Below are 21,158 nucleotides of genomic sequence, written 5' to 3' on the forward strand. Positions count from 1 at the left end.
GCACATGATACAATGAAAAAACATCCTTGTAATTTATATTAGAGAAGAGTCCAGGGCTCTTGTGGAGCTGCAGCACAACTAAGAGGACAGAAACTCAGCAACGGAGGAACAGAAAGCGCACTTTCGACAGCACTCGTACGCATGCAGCCCACTGCGCTTAGAGCGAACAGAAATGCAGAAAACGGCGGGCAGGACCACGAGCGCGGACTTGCAAAGGCTCCGTTCTGCTTCGCGGTCATCGTTCCGCTGTAAACGGCCAACTGTCTCCGTTAGCACGGGACAGGCATGTTTACATGACCGCTTCCATTTCTCCAGGGTTGGGGATTTCACCTGGAGCCATGGGGCTCCTGAGGGTCTCTGCACAGCAGGTTTACCTGGGAGAAAGAACGCAGCGTAGCGTACCTACGTAGAGTTTAAAATAAAATGTAATGCTGTTATAATGACAGTGGAGTTTATTTACAGAGACTACAGCGTAGCCTGCAGAGTGAAACATCTCCAGATGAGCACAGGACGATGAACGCGCGCGCACGCGCACACACACACAGGTAAGGAGAGGGCTGAAAGGAACCTCTAGGACAATAAACAACAGCAATCAAGATCTTGGGAGCTTCCGTCACATGACTCGGGAAGCGCTGCGTCCGTGGGTGTCCTTCTCAAGGTAACTTCGGCAACATGATGGAAGCCAGGTGTTCAGGGAGACACTCAAAACAGAGAGGGAATTTCAAGCACATTCCCGAGATGTAGTCACTTGGGTTCTCGACCGCTGTGAAATTACCACGTGCAGCATTAACTGTAGGCAAATGAACTCAAATACGAGTGCAGTAAAGGTATTGCAACGTTTATTTTCGGACATTATTCCAGGAGAACATCCCTAGAAGTTCTTTCACATCAGATTCTCAAAGGGGCCCACGGCCCAGAGAGGGTGAAGGAACTGCTGCGGAGCGGAGATGTTCCGCTGCCGGAGGCCCTGCGGGTTCAGAATCCGCAATTGCGTGTGCTGCTGTACATCACTGCTGCGCTCTCCTCGCATGGTTCTGTGGCGAAGCCTCACTGCGAGGAGCTCCACCTTCCGTGGAGCGGAGCTCCTACCGCGTCACACCGCCTTCGGCACAGCCTGGGAAGCCGGCGAAGCACAGGGAGCCCAGGTCGCGAAACTCCAAGGCACCAAGGAGGAGTAACGAGTCCCTGTGACGAGCTCCACTACTTCCGGCAGGGGTACGGGGACCAGACGTCCGCGGAGGCAGCGGCGCCGGGAGAGAGCCGGGGCCGAGCCGGAGGGATCCGACGCGAGGCCGACCGCTTGCCCGGCGGGTGTCGGTGAGCTCCCGGCGCAGAACAGCCTCCTCCTGACTGCAGAGCCCGACCGCAAGCGACAGCAGCAGCCCCCTGCTCCGCATCGCATCGCATCGCATCGCATCCGACCATTAGAAAACAATACATCGTGGATCACGTTACGCTGAACACGAGGGTGAGCTCATTCCTGGATGAAATTACAGGAGTACAGATGCCGGCGCTTGATTACCTGCGTCGCAAAATGAAAATGTGCAAATGAGCTGCGTGACTGAGAAGGCCACACAGCCCATGAGAAAAATATAAGTGGAACCGAAACCCGAAAGTCGTCGCTCGCCGTCTTCGGTGTTAACGTACGGCTTGACGCACATTTTTAAGTGTTTTACCACAAATGTTTACTGCCAAATAGTTCAGCACCAGAGTATTTGTGGAATCCCAAACACACGTGCAACTTGCTTGGCAAATCCGGCATCACGGTCCGCTTGATTTATGGCCTCCGGTCCCGACAAACGTTCAGGGAAGCTCTCCAACACCATGAAGCCTTTTTTAAAGCAAATTGCGTGAACTGTTTTGTACACAAATTGACTTGAGGCACGTGGGAGGAGCTTGGAGACACACCGGTCCCAGGCTGAAGGGGCAACTTCCTCGAGAACAACGCTGCTCTGCTGCCTTTTCGCCAAGGTCAAAGGTCGTGCCAACCGCTCAACTCCATTAGGGTCACACAGCCTCTTCCACACTTGTTTTTACGGGACAGAAGTCGGAGACGTACAGCGGCAGAACGAGAGAAAGGTAAATCAAGGTGTCGAAGTACTGTGGAGTCAAAGCTATAGGTGCCACTTCGAAAGGCTCGTTTGAAATATGGTGCAATTTGGAAACTGCATCCGTCTCATGTTGCAAAAAGAGGCCGAATCCGTGTACAGCGGACGTGTGTTTCTTTGGGGCAACGCGTGGCTGCCAGCGCAAAGGCACGAGGCCGTTGGCTCGGCCACCGGGCGACTCACACATGCAGGACTAGAAGAGGGAGCGGCAATCCCACTGCGAGACGCCGGCCGAAAGCCTCCTGGCGGAGCCCTCCTTCACCCAAGAGCCTGTCAATGTGTCTCCGCAACGCACACGCCTGTCCCCTCCGCTGTGTCTGCGCAGGGTTGCTCGTCAGGGGCACGCTCCCATCTCGAGCCGCGGTCAAACACGCCCCTTTAGAGTAGGGGACGTTCACCGTCTGTCCAGCACTGGAGCCGACAGCACGGACGGCAGCAGGAACACACGATGCGACACCAGCAGCAAGGCTCCCCCCCGGCTCCCTCCGGACTCCTGCTCTTCGCACTGCTTCGCTGCTCCGATCCATCTGTGATCATCGGCAGCCAAAAAGACTTGGTATCAGCAGCTCACGGTAAAGGTTTGGCTGAACCAAAGTACACTGTACCTGCAGCCTTGAGTCTTTACTCATATTAACTGCGCTTATTCCTCCAAGAGGGAAGAGGGAATTACATCAGAGGTGTAACACTACGCAGTGAAATTCAGCGCTAAAAGAAGCACCAAGGAGAGCCCCGTGTGCACGTGGCGACAAGTCCAACGGCAGGACCGTGGCGGGGGCTGACCGGTGACGAAATGCAGCCAGGAATATTGGACTGTCAGGAAAGAGAAACTATCGAGGCGCGGTGTGTGCGCACGGCTCGCCAACCGTTCAAGGCGTCCCGCGCCCCGGAGCGGGAAGCTGCCATGTGACACCGGCACTAGTGGATGCGACACGTTGACGAAGAGGGGGACGATGCCGGGAGCGCCGAGCCGCGACCGTGCCTCCAACACCACCGAGCGCTGCCGTGCCGTCCTCCACGCACACGGCACGCCAAAGAGGACGGGCATGTTCACGAAGAGACCCGTGCGCACTGCTGCACGCGTGTATCGGTCCGTTCCCTGTTCAGAACCCCAGCAACGTCCCGTTTTCCCCATTTGCCGGTGCCCAGTGTTTACAGGGAAGACGGCCCATCGAAGCTTTTCGCTGCGAAGTTCTCGTGACAGATAGCTCATTTGCATAATGGACACGAGGAGAAAGGAAGCAGGTGGAGGCGAGAGCAGAAAGGAACGATGCTGCCGGCAGTGTGGGGGAGGGGAGCCATTCACCTGCCAGGTGTAAAGCTGCAACTCCCAGGGAAGTAAGCGAGGCACCGCAGGGGCTAAGGTTGCAAAGCGCAGGCTAACGCTCGCAGAACACCGGCGTCTGTCCTCCTCCGGGGAGCAGGAAGGCGGAACCGTACCGGGAAGCGTACGACAGAGCCGGGCGTAGCCGTGCCACCGTGATCCGACCGTCCCCCCGAGCCCCGGCGCGCGCCACCGGGCAACACGCCAAACCGCAGCGTCTAACGTCACCGGGCAGGCGTGCACAGGCACGCAAGGCGTGTTGCAATGGAAACGTTTTATAGAAGCCATAATCCGGGAGCTTCCGCAGCCCATAAAGGTCTGAGCCGAGCTGTTTCTGGTTGCGAAAGCACATCTAACCGGTATTTCCCGGAGCGAGCGGCAGTTGGGACAGCGTCCAAGTGGTGCCGCACTTCGCGGAAACTCAACGATAACGTGGTAAACGTGCTGAGCATAAACGGTGCCGCGGTCAAAGGTCAAGCTATTGGCTGCGGCGAAACATGGCGACCAAGATGCGGGAGGCAGCTTTCAGGGAACAATTACGAGCGGCGCAACTTGTTCCTCCCACCTGCACCCGGTCAGGGTGCGAGAGAGCGGCACAACAGGACCGCGAGGACCGCCAGCTGGGGGTCCCTCTGTCGCCCGCTATGGAGCCATGGTCCCAGGAGGGGTCCCATCTCCACACGGGGAACACAGGCAGACGTGAGGTGCGTGCATCATGCGCGCGCGCGCACACACACACACACACACACACACACACACACACACACACACACACACACACACACACACACCATCTACTGGACCGTAAGCAAAGAACGCATCTTTGAGGTAAACGCATTATTGTTCACACACAGAAACACTCACTTCCAGCAGCGAAATAAATGAGCCTCACACTCCTACTCCCACAAGAGGCCTCACAGCATTAAGGTGACGCTGCGGGACTCAAGTCGGAAAGAGTTCAACGTGACATTTGGGCTCAGAGACGCGACGCACAAAGGGGGACAACATGTTTGCACGCTGTTCACCGGAGCGAACGGGAACACGGCAAACTAAAAGAAGAGAGACGGTCACTCGGGTGTGGCGCACTGCCGAAAGCGCGGTACTCCAGAGTAAATAACAGGAAAGAAGCAGCTAAATTTGTACCGGGGACAAAAGGAGGTCCTCGTCTGGCCTGTTCGGTGCCACACCGCTGCCTATCACACTCGGCGCATCGCTAAGCGGAGTACAGTTTCCCATCAGCACAAAATACCGAGCTAAAGCGCTGCGGGCGCCACACAAGAGTCCCGCTTCTATACCACGGCACGCAGAGCACCCTGGTAGGAGGGAGGTCCGGGCCCAAACCCACATCAGCGGGCCACCAGTACCATGTGGGGGGGCACGGAGGCCATGGGGCACGAGGACCAGCTTTTCCCCTCTCTCTGTCTCTCTCTCTCGCTCTTTTCCCCACCTTCAACTCCCTTCTTCTGCTGTCCCCTCTCACCGTGACACCAAAGCAGGGCTCAGAAATGCACAAGTACCTTTCTCACCACGGTCGCCATGACAAGCAAGGTCGGGGGGGCAGCTGAAACAATGAGCCGTGCGTCTGCTTACATCCTCGGAGAAGTATGCGTCCAGCCCGATGTGCCGCACCTTCCGTCTTCGCTCCGATTAAGCCGTCGAAGGCAGGATGGCAGCAGCCGCTGCCGCCGCGCATCTCCGAGCATCGTGTCCGAGGAACCGCGGCTCGATGCGTTCGGCACAGTCACCCCGCTACCTCAAATGACACTTTCTGGGAAACTTAATGGATATATTTTAAAGAGCAAAAAGACGAACGAATTACAATGACTAAACACGCAAAGCCGAAAGCTCGACACAAGTGTTTCTGGCAAACCTGTCCGTTCGCATGGAGTTCGATGGCCGCCGAGCGGCATCGTGGATCGGACCGTCCGCCCGAGAGATGCGCCGCAGGCCATCTGTGCGAACGGCACTATGACTCCAAGGAACAAGCGGGCAACTTTTTAAAAGGAGAGAGAGCAGGATTACAGAGACACGGGGCAAAACGGCAGCATAGCGAGTAGCGCTGCTGTCTCACGGCACCTGGGCAGCGCGAGAGGATGTGGCTTCGATCCCCGCTCAGTCTGTGTGGAGTTTGCATGTTTGTTCCAGGTGCTCTGGTTTCCTCCCACACTCCAAAGACATGCTGTTCAGGTTGTTCCCCCATAGTGTGTGAGTGACACAGAGAGAGAGTGTGTGTTCCACTGATGTATGGATGAGTGACCCATTGTAAGTAGTGTATCTAGCAGTGTAAGTCACTGCGGTGAATAAGGTGTGTGGGCTGATAACACTACATAGTGCTCGTTGGAAGGCAGTTCGGAGAAACACGTCTGCTAAATAAATAAATGTAAATGTTGTTGTCCGCAAACACATGAACACCGTCCGTAGTCAGACCTGTTTTTCCACTTGATCATTTCATGTGAAGTTAAAGGACACACTGCCCTCGAGCCCAACAGCAGATGAGAACGTGGCACGAGCACAAGAGCGCCAACGGCACCACGGTTACCCACCAATGTTACAAGGCACATTTGTGACAGTCGGTCAGTTAGGGAAAAGATAGCGACTGCACGTCTTCCCATCATTTCCTCTTACACACTGCTACCCGCCAGGGAGGGTGTGTCTGTGTGGAAGACAGAACAGGCCTGCTCATTGTGTGCTACAACGATAAAGAAGAAAAGAGCATGATAAGCGGAGCGCTACAGAACGCAGGCCCACGCGGTGCACGGAGCGTACCGTGGTGCAGAGTGACCGACCGAAAGAGGCCGGCAAGGCAACGCAAGACGCGGCGAGGAGCCCTGCCGAGTGCCACGGACCGGGGCCGACCGGAGGGAAGCGCGGTCACGTTGCAGCCACGCAGGGTCAGCGCGCAGGCAAGTCAACCTCGAGGGTGGAGGAAGCAGGAAAGGAAATAGCACCACATGGGTTTGCAGGAACAATGTGTGTTTGCGTGCGTGTGTGCGTGCAGGGATGGCAGACAGCACGGGGGACGGGAGGGTGTGGACGTCACACTGCAGCGGAACTGTAGTTATTGTCAAGTTACTTTAGGCAAGGTATGACTGCCGTTCATCCGCGGCCTGCAGAACGTCACCGAGGTGCCCCCCCCAACGGTCCACGTGGGGCCGCGGTCGGAGACGAGGCGCGGCAGCGTCGGAGCCGCGGCACTTTTTCCCAAAGCAACACATCGGCGCTGGCACTTCCGGCACGAGTGCGGAACAGCGCGAGACAAGAGAGCGGTGTGCCCGACGTATGGGTCAGTCCAAGCAACGTTCACACTTTCGTGCGTTTCAACGGCGCTCTCTGGGCACAGCTGCCGAGGTGGACCTGCCGCTGCCTCGCCGCAGCACTCGAGCGCATTCAGTCACAGCCCTGCTAATGGGGGAGGATGAGCTCACCGCTGGCTCAAAGCCACAGCAACAAGTAAAAACACTCATGTTCCCACAAACTACCTTACTCGTGGAGGCCCGGTCACACGTCCAACAGCTCCAAAGAGACAGGCTCCAAAAGCGAGCTGCGCCAACATATAGTGCCAGTTTTGTGACGTGACGCTACTCCTCTCCTCTACCGGGGGGACCGGGGTCCGTCTGAAGGAGCCAGCCGTTGCACCGGGCAGCCAAAGCGCATCCGCCGTGGCTCCTCAGGAGTGGCCCGGCGCTGAGGCACAAAGCCGGCCGTGCTGCGCCGTACCAGGTCTCAGCTCGCAGGATCTCACCATACGGCGAAGAGCTGGAGGCCGAACCGGGCCAAAGGTGCAGGAGTCGTGCTGGAATGACAACAAAGAGGCGGCACACACCGCACCGCAGCACACCGCAGTGTCAGCCCTGCCGTCCCCACACACGGTGCTCACACGGGGGTCGCAGGGCCATACAGGTCCCCCGTGGGGAGGAGGCAATAAGCTCCAGCGTGTGGGGGAGGGGGAAGCTCTTTAAAAAACAGATGGACAGATGATCTGTCTCAGGAACATGGAAAGATTTAACCACCTTTTACCGCGGAGGTAATGTGCGCACTGGGAAAGGGTGTCACGGGGAGGGGGGCTCAGGCAGGAAACCCGGAACCCGGTTGTCTCTCTGGGGCTTCGCTAGCGCCTGCTGCTCTTCCCCCGTCGGCAGGTAAGTACCGTATGTCCGGTACAGCTGACCGCCAGGCTGAACACGTGGGTGCCCATCATTATCTCCCCCGGTGTTCCTCCGTAACGCCTCTCCCCCCACACGATCCAAGCGCTGTTCCTACGAGCCCCGCACACGGGTGCGCCCCAAAAGAGACCGCAGCCTTCCCTTCGAGCACAGCTGTTGCGGACAGCCAACTGATAGCGCAGGTGAACCGTGAACACGCCGCGACACTCGGCGAGCATCACGAGAGCGCTGGGGGTGGGGGGTAACGCAGGATGAAAAGCAGTGTGTGCCCACACAAGAGGAAAGAAGTCGCATGGAGGAGAAGTCCACGTGAGCCCAAACACCCGGTCCACTCGGCACGGCAACGCACCGATTTCCCCACAACACGTAACTACGTACACTGACGACAAGAACGTGGCAGCACAAGTGTCGCAGCTCGGGGGAAACGGCACAGGACAACAGCCTAACCCTAACCCCCAACCCCTAACCGTCGCAGTTCGGGGGAAACGGCGAGAGCCCTGAACGAGAGAGCGCCGTACAGGCAAGGACCCAATGAGCGCAGGCTGCCATCACGGTGCCACACGGCCTCCCAACGCTGGAACTCACTGCCCACAGCGGTAAACGCTCGCATTTATTCTTTCAGAAGACACTTTTCTCCAAAGCAACTTCCACTGAACACTGTGCAGTGTTACCAGCCTATACCTCATTCACCAGGATAACTTACACTGCTGTACACACTACTTACAGTGAGTTACTGCTCCACACACCAGTGAAACACACTGTCACACACACTGGTTGACTTCAGAGTCACCAATACACCCACAAGCAAACTCCACACAGACTGAGCGGGGATCGAACCCACATCTTGCTGCACCTTGCCTTTGAACCCAAAGGTCACAAGTTTGAATCCCACCGCTGGTGGTAGTACCCCTGAGCAAGGTACACACACACACACACATTTTCGGAACCGCTAGTCCCGGGGAACCGGAGCCTACCCGGCAACACAGGGCGGAAGGCCAGAGGGGGAGGGGACACACCCAGGACGGGACGCCGGTCCGTCGCAAGGCACCCCAAGCGGGACTCGAACCCCAGACCCACTGGAGAGCAGGACCCGGTCCAACCCACTGCGCCACCGCGCCCCCTGAGCAAGGTACTTACCCTAAATTGCTCCAGTAAATTTACCCACTGGTGTAAATGGGTAAGTAACTCCCCACTGCCCAAAAGACGGTGAGAAAGAGATGGTGCAGGTCTACGGAACTTGAGTAGACTGGGCAGCAGCAGTGGTCGGGGGTTAACTGTCCCTGACATTTTTCTGCAATCAGATGGGACCGTTTTACCACATTTAACCCATCTGTGAACACGACCTCGCTGACTCCAAGAGTACTGCGCTTTAATGTAAGAGTCGTGGTAACTGCGTAAGGGCACAACCCAAATGCGCAACCGTAACCCTCGTCGCTCTTCATTCTCCGTAGATGCTTCTGTTGACTCAGGCGCCCTTCGTCGAGTCGTTCGGGAAAAGCGTACCACACCGCACCGGCTCAAACGCACGGTGCCGCGCACAGCTAAGGAGCACTGCCACTCCTGAGCCAGTCAGTGTCATTCTGCACCGCACCATCTCATCAGCTTCTTGACCCTTCGGAGGTCGTACCGCGGTCGTACTCCCCGAAGCGACACGCGTGCGCCATCGTACACGCGGGATGGCGTTACCGCGGCTTCGCGTGCTCCTCCCGAACGTGTCGTGCCGGACCCGCCGGGAGATCCTCCGAAAGCGACACGGCGGCAGCGGCGGAGCTCGGTCACCACGGCGATGCACCGTCACGCTGCTGACGGCGGCCGTCACCTCGTTCGTACGGCATCTTCACACGTGTGTCTCACACCATCCTCACCTGCTGTTTCGCACCGCAGCGCAAAGCGGTCCGTGAGGTCCGACCGGAGAGATGGAAACCGGGAACAAAGCGGCGTCGCCTCTCGCGCCGACGGAGAACGACAACCGGACGCGGTCGCCCTCAGAACCCCCAACCGCCGCTGCCGCCCAGGAGCGCGATGGGCCCGGGACGCAGCGCTCGCCCGACCACGCGCACGTCGTCCTCGCGCGTCTCCGGCGCCGGGGTGCGGCGTCATGCCGGCGTTTAGTCTGGCTGCACCTGGGGGGGGGTGGGCCTTGGGAGGATGTCTTCGACACTGACATTCACGCATACGCACACACGTTGCACCCTCACGCAGCCGCATGAACGCGTCACACAGGTGTGCGATGAGCAGCAGTGACTGCGGCACAACAATGGGACACACCGCATCACGCGCACACTGCTACACGGCACACACACTCGGGAGTGACGTGTAACACAATCACACAATGTGCTGTTTTTGTGGGAGATCATGGAGGACAGAGTTTGCTGAAGGGGTGACTGTACAGGAAGAGTGTGTGTGTGTGTGTGTGTGTGTGTGTACGAACAACAGAGGCAAGGAACACTGCACTGGCTGGTCTGGAACTGTGCGCTCCTCCTGCTACTGCGTTTTTACCGTCTTCCCACACAGTGACACAGTCAGCTCGCGCACAGATGAGCCACCCTGTCCGCGACACTCGGGGGAGAACACGCTGCGCTCAGGGCGCGCACGAACACACAGTACTACGGTACAGTCAGTGTGTGTGTTCGTTCGGTTCGTACCTGCCTTCCACACACACACACACACACACACACACACACACACACACACACACACACACACACACGCAGGAACTCACCCCCGGGGGGCCGCTGTCCGCGCGACGTCTCCTCTCCGCTCCGTGCGCGCGCTCCCTCCGCTAGCTCGCGCGCAGCCCTTTGTTGCCGAGCACGCGCATTTCGCCGCCCAACGCAACGCCAACGGCCCTCGCGCTGCCCCTCGTTTCAGGGACAGGGTTCGGAGCGCGACGCGGCAGTTAGCCCGGCACCGTGTGTGTGTGTGTGTGTGTGAGTGTGAGTGTGTGTACCGTAACGTGACTCTGCGTGACCGTGTAAGAGGCGGAGAGACCGCGCGCGCGCACACACTCCAGCATTATTATTCATGAGCACCAGAAGCGGCGGCAACAGAACAGGAGCGAAACAACGACAAAAAAATACATTCAGTTTTCGTGAAGCCGATGTGATACATTCATGTAATCAGTATGTTATGTTACTATGTGTGTATGTAGAGCCCGTCACGTGATACATTCGCGTGTTACTGTGTTCGTAGCGCCCGTCACGTGATACATTCATGTGTTACTATGTGTTCGTAGAGCCCGTTACATGATACATTCGCGTGTTACTTTGTGTTCGTAGCGCCAGTCATGTGATCCATTCATGTGTTACTATGTATTCGTAGAGCCCGTCACGTGATACATTCGCGTGTTACTGTGTTTGTAGCCCCCGTCATGTGATACAGTCACGCGTGTCACTTTGTAATACATTCATGCACGGTACTATGCGTGTGTTACTTCACATCCAGGTATCGGTGCAGTGCATCACTTTGCTCCGGCCCCAGTCTTCATTGCCAGTGAAGGGGGTAAATACAGTGAAGTGCATTGGAAGAAGAAACCTACCGATTTCCCAGAAGCAACAGACACCCTCACAAACACAGACTTAGAGCAAATGCTCCCTAGGTACACGTACGAACATATTAAGTGGGTCTACTTGTTTCGGTGGTCCAGCCATGGAACGGAGCATGTTAATTCCCCTCCAGTGTGGGTATTGGTAATAGCAAGTCAATAAATAAACATTCAGTTCAATTAAATGTATTTTTATAGCAGTGACACAGAGTGCTTTAACACAGGCATAAGGCAAGAAAAACAAATACATCAGATAAGATGCTGATCATAAAAAATTTGTATCTGCTTGACACACAACAATGGCTTCATAGCGTCATCCGTCTGAGAACATGGATAGAGCACACATATTCCATATAGGACACATGTAAGTGAGACATCTTTTATTTATGGCACTGCTGCCAGCACTATCAGTGGCACATTGTGGTGGAAAAAGGAGCACAAGAAGTCTGGCAAAACACTCCTCATATCCGTATCTTCGAACTGTGGAATATTTTCCGAAGGAGCATTCAGCCCCGAGCGCATGCGTGCGTGTGTGTTTCATCTGATCTCAGCTGTTTCATGCAAATAGGATTTATCATATTACACAAGTGAGCGCCTGCACAGCTTCAGTGCAGCAGCTCCACGCATGAGAACAAAGGGAGACAGAAAGGTCATTTGGAAAACGTGCGTGGTGCAGTGATGCCCTGTGACCGTTGCCCACGGTGATTTCTGGTGGGTTAGTAATAGGAACGTAGCTGAGACTGCAAGCACATTCACTGGAATTTCACTGGATTTCTGCCACTTTCATGCTCATTCTCAGTTTAATTTGGTGAGATGTTGCTGCCTGATGATGATTTTGGCTCAGAATTACGAGCATAAAATTATGGGCTGCATGTGTGGAGCAGCGGTGTGGAGCCATTCGCATCACACGTGAACACACTCCAGAGCTTCGGTGCGAGGTGTTCGCCGCCGGTGTTGGGAAGCACTTTGCTGCACTGCTGCTCACGAGACACGAAAGACAAAATTCCAGAGACTCCAGTTGTTGAGATGTGATGAGCTCCATCAGTGTGAGGGAACACGTTGGAGGAGCGTGGGCCTTTGCGTGACGTTGCATACGCTGCACTGAGGCACACGTCTGCTGACCAAAGGGGTTCACGTGAAGGAGAGCGCAACGCGAGGATTTACCCCAGGTAAACTGTAACAATGCTTTGCATTTCGATAACCATTCACACGTGTGGGTTTCCTCACTGTAAATGGAGGGACGGTGGCTGTCATCTTCTCAGCAACATGCAGGTAGTCTACAAGTTTATGAATTACCGCAGTAAACATGGTGAAATGATGCTCTGCATGTCTCTTAGCAACTGCACTGTGTGATTTTGGCGGTTTTGCCCCTTAACCTTGTGTGCTGTAGCACGGAACCCCACAGACCCTGTGGACACAAGAACACACGGAGGGAAGGGATGGTCAGGAGAGTCGGACGTGCAGTGACCACACACCCCGCGATCGCTCCACCGAACAGTGCCGTTTCACGGTGCATGTGTGTTCTATTTACGTTCTATTCAGCAAAGTGTCACAACAGGGAACCAGTCCATGAGCCAAGACAGCTTGGAACAAATCACTCTGTTGCTGTCACATCGCAGCATCATTGTCATGTGACCTCGCTGGAACCAAGTGTCACTCGCTTCAGGGTCCCTGGCCCACACACACCGGTCCGCCCGGGTACGAGGAAACTGATAAGGCAGCTGTCAAAGCAAAGTGCTTATTTTAGCCCGGTTCAAAACAGGAGGTGGAAAAGGAGGAACAGCAGTGGGCCCCTCTCTCTCTGTGTCTCTCAAATACACACACAAATGCACACAAGCACACACACAGCAGCACTGCTTTTGAAGGCCATGCATCTTTGCCCATCCGTACAAATATTGTTTTTAGGGACATAAGAGCCCCCAAGTGACGGTTTAGAACCCAGTCAGAGAGCAGAAAGTGCGTGAAACGTTGTCATAAGAGTGCCGGAACATTTTATGTAAAGCGCGTGAACCGATGCTGTAAGAGCACGGAAACAGCTAAATGCCCCCCGGAGAGTAAACTGGTGCAATACACAACGCTATTTATCCTTATATTTATTTATCACATCATATCTTTTATTTACACTCCCTTGCATTTGTATATAACATACCTGTACATACATATAATGTTTAGTGTCTATTTTGTATATGGTGTACTTTATATTTTCTATATTTTTTATCTTTTATTCACTTATTCTATTTTTTATTATCTGTCTCTTGTCACTGTCATTCTGTCTGTGCTGTGGAAGTTTTGTTACCAAAACAAATTCCTTGTATGTGTAAACATACTTGGCAATAAAGCTCGTTCTCATTCTGATTCTGAAACATATGTAAAGTACGTGAACCATTGCTGTAAGAGCATGGAAACATAGCAGCTCTAACCGCTACACTACCAGCTGCATTGCACTGAACGTGACTTATGCAAACAGTTCATGCGCTGAACATATGTAAAGTGCGTGAACGTTGCCATAACATGCTTTTCTACTCGATTATATAACAAAGTGAGTTTCCTTCCATGTCCCATGGAGCCATGCTACAGTCCTTCAGTCATCCATCAGAGTTTGTTGCTACAGAAATGTAAGAGTTTGATTTACCCGTTGCCAAGTGGGACTCATGCAAATCTCTTCTTAACGGCAGGATTTGAGTTTAGATCCGGTGCTTGGTGGGATCTGTGGTGACTCCACGAAGGCCATCTGCTCCGTGGGCTTGCACCTCATCGCAGTGGACGGTGATGTTGTAGCACATGTTGAGCATAAGCAGACAGAAGTGTAATCTTCTGTCTAATCCCCTGTCATCCGACCCTCCTAGTCAAGGGACCCTCAAAGCACACAGGCGCCTGTGGTCACTGCGGCCCCGCCCCCACGCGTCCAGCCACGCAGTGTGCACACACAAGGGGGGAGCCACGTTTCCTTAGATAACGCAACAAATTCCAAATAGGGAAATCATCGGTAAGCACGGCTAAAGGACGGTGAGAAGCACGGTGCCAGAGGCCAAACTAATGCGACATGACGGGGAGCTATTGTCACATATTCATGTTTCCACAGCTAATGTGCAGCGGTTCGGAATTTGAGTCTCCCTTTTGTGTGTTGGCTGTTGATGTTTTTATTCTTATTTCTGTGGGAACGGTACAAAAGGTCAAAGCGCTTCTGACACCACAGTCTCCCCAATAAGGTGCGCAGCGCAAGGGGGCGATTAGCTATGAATCTCACGCACTGCATGGCAACAGTGGCAGCATAGCAACCAGTTGCTAGGGAGAAGGCGGAGGAAAGGCCCCGTAGAGCTGACACGCTTATCTGGTAAGTGCGCGGTAAAGAGGAAGGAATTCCCCAGTGACTGGTCCCACTGCTGCGTTTCCATAGTGACCATATGGAAGGGAAGGAGCCGGGAGTGGAGGAGGGCGGGCTTTGCCATGTGCTTCTCTGCGGCGACACGGGATGCCAGCAGGCACGAACAGGAATGTCCATTCACTCATTGAGGTAAAGCAGAGTAAATACTGCCTGTAAAAACGGCCCGGGTGGCGTTTGGGACAGCCATCCAGACACACCAGGCTTGATCCACAGTCGAAAGCAGCTTAAAGGCAGCAGTGTGGTTCTGTGTTGTCTGCCTCTGACACCACTGGATGCAAAACTCTCCTCTGACCCCTAGTGGCCATAGTGGGAACGTGCCATCCCCTTTTGAGGTCCACCTTCCATTTACACACACACACACACACACACAACGTTTACAACTGCTTGTCCTGAGCGGGGTCGCGGCGAACCGGAGCCTAACCCAGCAACACAGGGTGCAAGGCTGGAGAGGGAGGGGACACACCCCGGACGGGACGCCAGTCCACCGCAAGGGATCCCAAGCAAGACTTCGAACCCCAGACCCACCACAAAGCAGGCCTCGGCCAAACCCGCTGCGCTCCCGTGTCCCCCACATTCCACTTAAAATGTACCAATTTAAACACATTACATCTGAATTCAGGGGGTGCGGTGGCGCAGTGGGTTGGACCGGGTCCTGCTCTCTCTGGTGGGTCTGGGGTTCGAGTCCCGCTTGGGGTGGTGGACTGGCGTCCCGTCCTGGGTGTATCCCCTCCCCCTCTGGCCTTATGCCCTGTGTTGCCGGGTAGGCTCCAGTTCCCCATGACCCTGTCTGGGACAAGCGGTTCAGAAAATGTGTGTGTGTGTGTGTGTACATCTGAATTCACTCATCCATTCTGAGCAAAAGGTCAAGAAGCGAAGGAGAGCAGCATTATGTATTGCTATATTTTACATTATAACGCAGCAAGTGGTGCTTGGTGTGTCAAGTCAAGGGCATCCTAGGCATCATTCGGTCGAACCACACCAGAGCACAGCTTTCTTTCTTTTAGACATGTGTCTGGAGCAGTGCCAGTTCCTGGTTCGAATCTCACCTCCTGCAGCAGTACCCTCAATCGAGATATGTAGGTACATACAATAAAAACTGTAAATGGACCCTAAATCACTGTAAAGTCGATTATCTTTGTAAGTTCCTTGGACAAATGTGTCAATAATAACGTCTGAAGTGTACATCTGAATAAAATAGGTACTGAAATAGTTAAACCGAAAAGAGTTTTGTGTTTTTTTAATCCTGCAATTAAATTTGAGTTTTTCTTTTTCTGTGGGGTTTCAGATAAATTAGCAGAAAGAAGTAGTGCTTTATGTCGGTGTCTCCTTGCAGGTGTACCTTGATTATTAAAATGTCCAAATTATTACCCTGGCAGTGACAGTCTCAAAGTGACAGTTTTTGTCACTCGTCACTGCAGGATGTTCAGCATTGTTTTTTGTGTCTCTGCAGGTAGAAAAACTGCCTTTTCTCTCCAGCTGTGTCCCTTATCAGCCTCTGAACATTGTAAGAGAAATTATAATCCATGTGTGGACTGAATGGACAGAAAGACTCCACTGCTGCTGTACAGCTATAAATGGAATACAGTGTTTACACTGGTAACATATGGTACACTGTAAAGTCAGATAGTAATGGAGGGAGCCAGCTGACAAAAATGGAGAGGAAAACAACAAACTGTGAGTCACAATCAAAGGGAAAAAAATTAGCCTGTGGGGCTCCAAGAACCAGTGGCTCCACCCCCTGGGCATTTTACTGCAGTGACAGAGGACCTGTGTGGATAAACAGTGTGATATTACATTAGAAAAGCATTATATTACAGTACAGTGCCCATACAGTTGAAGGCAATGTGATGTTTCTCTGTGCACATCTTAATCACTCAAGGTGACTTACACTGCTAGATACACTACTTACACTGAGTCATTCATCCATACATCAGTGACACACCTTTTCTGTCTGAACTCACACATACACACACACACACACACACACACACTATGGGTGCCTTCAGAGCCAGCAATCCACCTGAACAGCATGTCTTTGGACTGTGGGAGGAAACCAGAGCACCCAGAGGAAACCCACACAGACACTGGGAGAACAATCAAACTCCAGACAGACTGAGCGGGGATTGAACCCATGTCCTCTTGTCCTGGACAAGAGACAACAGTGGTACTCGCTGCATCACCTTGACGCCCCATTTATTTATTTAGCTGACACTTTTCTCCACAACGGCACTCATGTATTAATTTAGCCAAAGCATATTGTTGCAGATACCAAATGTCTGTTCAGAAACGTTAGCGGACTTTTCTAGTTAAGAGCTCTGTTTTGAAGAAGCACTTTGCTTTTGCTTGTGTGTTTAATTATATTGATTTTTTTCTAAAACTTAATACATAATGTATATACACACACATTTGAGACACACAGACACACACGTTATCGGAACCGCTTATCCTATACGGGGTTGCGGAGCCTACCCGGCAACACGGGGCGTAAGGCCGTTGGGGGGAGGGGAACACACCCCGGACAGGACGCCAGTCTGTCGCAAGGCACCCCAAGCGGGACTCGAACCCCAGACCCGCTGGAGAGCAGGACCCGGTCCAACCCACTGCGCCACTGCGCCACCGCATCCCCCAGAAACACAGACACCGAAACATAATTCTGACCAAAAGCTTGACATTAATCTTTGACAAAAACCCAAGTGCAGATTTGGGACAAATATTACTCCAGACTCCTTGAGTATGCAGACACAGACACAGACGCAGTCGTAGATATAGACAGACACAGATCTAGACACAGATGTAGATGTAAACACAGATGTAGACGTAGACATAGACGTAGATGTAGACACAGACACAGATGTAAACACAGACGCAGATGTAAACGCAGACGTATACATAGATGCAGACGTAGATACAGACGCAAATGTAGACAGACACACGCGGACACACAGACACGTGCAGACATAGACACAGATGCAGATGTGAACACAGATGCAGACGTAGACAAAGACGCAGATGTAGACATAGACACAGATGTAGACGCAGACGTAAACGTAGACACAGACATAGACACAGACGCAGCCGTAGACAGAGATGCGGACAGATGCAGACACAGACGTAGACGCAGACGTAGACATAGACGTAAAGACAGACGCAGATGTAAACACAGACGTGGACACAGACGAAGCTGTCAACACAGATGTAGACACAGATGTAGATGCAGACGTAGACACAGACGTAAACACAGACACAGACGGATACGTAGACACAGATGCAGACGTAAACACAGACGCAGATGTAGATGCAGACATAGATGCTGACGCAGACACAGAAGTAGACACAGACGTAGATGTCTGGCTATGTAGACTTTCTGAGAAGAAATGACAGAGCAGCCTTTAAAGGGTGTGTCTGTTACATTAATAACTTTAATAATCCAAGACACCTCTCTGTGTTATTGCTGAGGTTCCAGCTCTGCATCGCTGTGGAGTCCTAGCGGGTCTTTCCCCCAAGGCCCTGTTACCTTGTCCTCGTCCTCGTTCATATGAGAATGGCTGCCAAGGTGAGCGTGGTCCCACTGAGGACAGCGGTCAAAACAGCTGTGATGATTGTGGAGTCTAGAGCAGCTTTTGTTTCTGGTATCAAGAGCACAAGAGCACAGCGACACAGTCACACTTTGTTCTACACACGCAATGCATGCACGCACACGCACACACACACACACACACACACACACACACAACATCTCTCTGCACTATCTCAGCATCTCCACATTTAGCTATTTCCTACCTCATTTCTAGTTCTTTCAGATGCACTACAGGCAAATGTAACCAATGTAACGTGTTACCCTATTTTCAACACCATCCGTCATCCAGCTTGCTGTTCGTACTCATCTATGTGACAGCACAGGTGTTTTCCCCATCAGACTCCCAGCTTTCAGGTACCTTCCATGCTCAGGTGTGTGACACTGCAGGTGTACAAGTATCTTACTGCAGTGCGCTTCCAGCTTGTTCTCAGCACTCAGGTGCTCACCAACACTCAGGCTGCTCCTCAGCTGGTAGGTGCCGTCTCCGCTGCGCCGCACCTGTCCTCCTGTGAGCTCCTTGTGAGGGAAGCTCCAGTTGTCCCTCGCGAGGGTCATGTTCATGAGTCAGGGGTCCAAGCCAGTGGTCACAGAGCTCACCTGCTTTCTCCTCCTGTCTGAATGTGTGTCTTTTCAGTCTCTCAGTCACTCTGGGACGTTCTGCAGAACAAATGAGCTTTGGGTTAATCTGCTGAAATTGGCTACGGCTAACTTGTGTGTGACATCGGTCAAAAATGAGCAGCGTGAAGAACGGCAGGCGGTCCCCACAATGGAATTGGGCCCTGGGTGTCACTGGTTTGAGCCCGTCTGCGGCAGCAGTGCTGTAAATCAAGGTGCTCATGTGGAACTGCATCGGTAAAAGTGCTCCACCTGTCTTTTTGGACGAGCTCAGAAAGATACTTTCAGTGTTAGCAAGCGAGCCTGTTGCGAAAGACTGCGATACAAGCCATCGTGTACCGGTGCTCATGAGTACACTCTTGTCCTGCTGTAGGTACTTGTTCAGCATCCTCACGCAAATACACCAGACGCATTTTTATCCACGTACTCGTTCATTTCTGCATCCTCGTTGTAGGAAAACCCACAGCATCTGTGTGCTTTCTTCTAACTGGCTATTGCATTTAGAATGTCACAGATAAATATTTCCTCTCCTTCACAGGTTCTTCTAAAGAAAAATGTAGCCACTTTGTCCTCATCCAACTCACATCCACAAATTTCCTGAAAAGCAAACACTCCTGTGGCATCCAGACAAAAACAGAGACACACTTTACATCGGCGCAAATAACTGACAGCATCTCAGACATACAGACAGACAATGGTCCAGTTTCCTTTGGGATCAGTAAAGTCTGGATCAATCTGTCTGTCTCTCTGTAAATGCTGTACCAGGAAACAGCAGAAATTAATTTCATTCTAAAGGAGTGAATCACCTTGAGTGCACCCATGCACTGCTTAATGGTCACGAACCTGTGGCCTGTCTGTGTGTGCGTCAGTGTTGCAGAGACCCTTGCGTGCCTATATGTGTCACACATACCTGGACAGCCTACAGGGAGGAAGTTCAGGAGCAGCGCCGTCACTGCAGGAACCTTCATGTTTACAGCTGCCACACTTTGTTTCCCTGGACCATTGTCTCTGTGAAACTCCTTTGCACAGAAATGCTTATGCTTATGAAAACAGAGACATGCACTTCAAAGCAAGGAGGTGTTGATTTCAACCACGTTCCAACCATGGCTGGAATGAATAAAGACATGTTTTTTGAAAAATAAGGACGTGAATAGTAAAGAAAGAATAAAGTAATTCCTCTGTAATACAGAAACTGTCCCAGTTGAGCCAGATTTAAAGCTGCAAGTAGAAGTACACAGTGAGACAACGAGAGAGTGAGACAGCGAGACAGTGAGACAATGGGAGAGTGAGACAGGTAGACAATAGGAGAGTGAAATATGGGAGAGTGAAACAGTGGGACGATAGGAGAGTGAGACAGCAAGATGATGGGAGAGTGAGATAATGAGAGAGTGAGACAGAGAGACAATGGGACAGTGAGATAATGAGAGAGTGAAACAGCGAGACGATGGGAGAGTGAGACAGCAAGACAATGGGAGAGTGAGACAGTGAGAGAGTGAGGGTGATAGAGTGAGAGTGTGAGACAATGGGACAGAGAAGAAAGAGTGAAACAGCGAGATAATGGGAGACTGAGACAGCGAGACGACGGGAGAGTGAGACAGTGAGACACAGCAATGTGCTGTGCTGGGTTTTTCCACATACAAATACTGTATAAAATGCATGTTTCTAGTCCTTTCAAAACATAACTGACCTTGAAAGATGCAGTTTGATGAGTTGTGCACCTTGTAATTAAGTTTTACACATTGAGTTAGGTGTCATCAGCAACTGACCGATACCAGAATGATTTTCATCCGCTGCATTTGACCTCTGTGCTAAATATATACTCTGTCTGACTGTCCTCAGATGTCATCTTTGGAATCTGTAAGTGCGGTTTTGGCCCGATATACCTGTCTCTTTAAGTCTCCTTCCACAAAGATATCATCTAAATAATAATAGTAATAATAATAACAGTAATAACAATGAAACAGCATTTTTATAAGATGTGGGCTGTCTTTGAATCAAAACAGAATGGGTTTATAAATGACACTGAAAGTCAGATTTTTTTATTTTAAAGAAAAAAACTGAATATAATAGTAAGCATAAAATAAACTGTGAGACAGTGGGACTGTGAAACTGTGAAACAAAACAAGACTGCACAAAAGATAACATTAATATCTTGTCACATTAATAAAGAAATTTATAATTTTAAAATATGTGACTTTAAAAGTTAATGTAAGCATAACTTTGTAAGGTAACAAATCATGACAATTTTTCTGTTTTCTCACTATGGAAACACCAATCTGAGTTCTGAACAATTGGCCTCACAGCGAACGGCTGGACGCATATATAGATAATGACTTCTTCCAACTACAGTCTCTCACACATCAATTTCAAAAATAAATCGAGCTAAGAGAATTTTAATGCACCGTGGCAATTTACCATTTAATGACAAAACACAAGTGTTGCAAG

The 21,158-nt window shown here is 52.1% G+C and overlaps 1 protein-coding gene across 2 annotated transcripts in view; it reads right to left on the reverse strand.

Annotated features, from left to right (window-relative positions):
• Positions 1 to 10,384, reverse strand: part of tanc2b (tetratricopeptide repeat, ankyrin repeat and coiled-coil containing 2b) — a 114,978-nt gene extending 104,594 nt beyond the window's left edge. For both annotated transcript variants that reach the window (XM_029250454.1, XM_029250453.1), the window contains exon 1: positions 10,315 to 10,384. The gene's annotated coding sequence lies outside the window, so the exon portion shown is untranslated. The remainder of the gene's footprint in view (positions 1 to 10,314) is intronic.
• Between the last annotated feature and the right edge of the window lie 10,774 nt (positions 10,385 to 21,158).

This window comes from Scleropages formosus, chromosome 3 (genome assembly GCF_900964775.1).
Source record: "Scleropages formosus chromosome 3, fSclFor1.1, whole genome shotgun sequence".
Taxonomy (NCBI): domain Eukaryota; kingdom Metazoa; phylum Chordata; class Actinopteri; order Osteoglossiformes; family Osteoglossidae; genus Scleropages; species Scleropages formosus.